The sequence below is a fragment of the Poecilia formosa genome, unplaced genomic scaffold (genome assembly GCF_000485575.1).
Source record: "Poecilia formosa unplaced genomic scaffold, Poecilia_formosa-5.1.2 Scaffold706, whole genome shotgun sequence".
NCBI classification, from domain to species: domain Eukaryota; kingdom Metazoa; phylum Chordata; class Actinopteri; order Cyprinodontiformes; family Poeciliidae; genus Poecilia; species Poecilia formosa.
This window is the reverse complement of record NW_006800645.1, coordinates 164733-167546: the sequence shown is the minus strand read 5'-3', so window position 1 is coordinate 167546 and position 2814 is coordinate 164733.

Sequence of the window (2814 nt, the reverse complement as noted above, 5' to 3'; positions counted from 1 at the left end):
TCCACTTCCACAGGTGGCGTTGATCTCAAAGTTCAACGCCAGCCGTTTATTGTTCGTTTCTAAAAACTGAAGTCGTTGTAGAATACTGTTAATGTCCTTGGGGTCGGACGGGGGCATTTTGCCCTAGCTCAACTTGGAGATGAAGAAAAGTAAGGTAAAAATAAAAGTGAAAAAATATTTCCCAGTCCTTAAGTCTGAAGTAATCCAGTTATTATTATGTTTTGATATTATAATATCAAAAACACACAATTTCAATATGAAGTGATTTGTTTTTACAATAACATATTTGATAATGTATAGTAATTATTTTATTGATAAAAAGAAAAAAAAAAGAATTGTTCTTGGGGGCCCCTGGTGGTCGCGGTAGGTACCGCACTCTTCGCCTGTAACATGAGCTGCATGCAATGAGCAGTGCGCATCCAGACGTCCAAAACTCTGGTCAGAAGTTAAGTAAGCAAAACAATGTCTCAAAAAGAACTTATACTTCAGGGAGGGAGAAAAGAAAGAGGAAGTATAGAAAAAACAAGATAAAGGTTTGTTTTAATGTGCATTGGTAATGTAATGTAAAAGATTTGTAAAGCTGCAAATAAAAAATTAGCTTGAACGGTTGAGTTCAACAGCCAAACATTTTGGCTTTGTGTTTGTGTGAAACTGAGTTTAAACTTTAAACGAGTTGATTCTCATGGTTGGCTCTGTATATTTCGGAGGTATTTTTGGTTTCAAAATGCCGTGTTTGATAACGTTTGATAACAATAATTAAAACTTCTCAATGTTTGACATTGTCTAGCAAAATATTTTTATGTCAGGCTACATGGCTGCCAGTGTTGTGGTCAAGACCACCTAACCCGAGACCAAGACAAGACCAAGACCAGAGTGTATCGAGACTGAGACAAGACCAAGACTTTTAGGGTCCGAGACCAAGTCAAGACCAAGACCGAGGGAAGTCGAGACCGAGTCGAGACCAAGACCAGCGCCCCACGCTACATGATACGATAAAATGTGAAATATGATCAAAATTACTTCTCATAATGATCTGAAAGATCCATATTCTCATAAAAACACCTAGATATTAAATACTTAATAAATTTAACCAATATTAAAAGCAGTACAAACTCTTGGTTCTGCTTTGCTTCCATCTCTGTGCTACGATCCGCTGTGGTCTTGTGCCATTGCTAAAAGATAACGCCCTGGGTGTTTGTCCATGTTGCTCATGTCAGAAACCACCACTGTCTGCACCATTAAACATAGCAATTGAGGCAATGCCCTGACGGTAAATAATGCTCAACTATGAACACTGACCAAGGAGCAACAAGCAAGAAGTAACCATGAACAAGACGCTCACTGTGACTGTTCTCACCCTCTCTCCTGCTACATGAATCCAGGCAGTCTGACACCATGGCACACATGACAGCTGCCACTTTGAACGAAAACAATCAAAAAGCAATGTGCATGCTCTGTGTGTTCTTTCATTCTTGTGTTTTATTTATTTGTTAATTAAAAAATATCAATGTACATAATTAAATAAAATAATAATAGCTACTGCAGTGTACACAGATGATTACAAGAACAAAGAAGAGTGTTCTGTCAGGTCAGTATACGCTGTCAGATCGTCATACGCTTAGCACAAACTCACGGCTATATCTGTCAGATATGTCATTACCATATAATTTTATTTAATTAGCAACATAGAATCATGATGTAGATCATCATACACTTTATTAACAGTTGTATGGCATCCTAACTTAGCGGTTAAATAAGTTAATGAGTTTTACAAGGGTGTGTGTTGTAGTTGACTGCAGCTGGAGCCAGACCCTGCTTTAAATACACTTTGAAACCACGACAACACATATCTATATAGTTATCATGGAAAACAATTTAATGACTTATTTTCGTCATAACTTGTTGCGTATGATGAACTGACAACTCCTCTGACAGTCGGACTTCTTAATGCGCAGGCATGGTACTCACTGTATACTATTCTGACAGCGTATGGTAATCTGATAGAACAACGGCTCTCAGTGACACTCCAGTCCTATCTAATAAGTAAAGAGACGAGCAGATGAATCGTACTGTTCCTGAATGTCGCATCAATATATTGCAGACTTCTGGGCACAGTGTTGTCCCTTACCTGTGACAAGTCCGTCAACATCTCCGCACAATAATTCAGCGCAGTGAGTGACTTTTTTTCCTTCACAAATGCTTAATGTGTCTCTATACAGCTAGCTTTGCTAACATCACGTCAACGGAGCTTACCTTTCTTTGAGCTACTTTTCTAAGTGACGAAAAAAGTTAGACGTTGTCCCCACCGTCTGTGAAAGCGAAGCACTGCTGAGTTAGCTGTCACTATCGGATTTCTGATGATTTATGCAGCGTTATTCTATTACTGACGGTTAGACAGACATCTTATGCCGCTGAGAGAAATCCACTACGAATGACGTGGAGCGCCACGTGCGGGTGAAAGGTGGGGGGTATATGCCACGAGAGGTGGTGACGTATTTCCGTTTGAATTTATTCCACATTGGTTGGTTCCGGGTCCTGCTTGCTCCTCCTCTTGTTTTTGGCCAAAGCTGCAAGATCTGTACCATGAAAAAGACGCAAAACTTAAAATATCTTTGAGCTACTGGTACAACAATCGAGTTTTGTTGTGTGCCGTTGTGTCCAGTAATTAGCCAATACCATCTGGTGCTTAATTTTTTTCATTTTCCTGCTGATATCAAGGCGACAGAGGACTGTAGCCAAAACTTAGCCACTACAGCTAACACACGGTTTGTAGCTGCCTGCTATTTCAAAGCTTGAGGATATTGAAGATCCAGC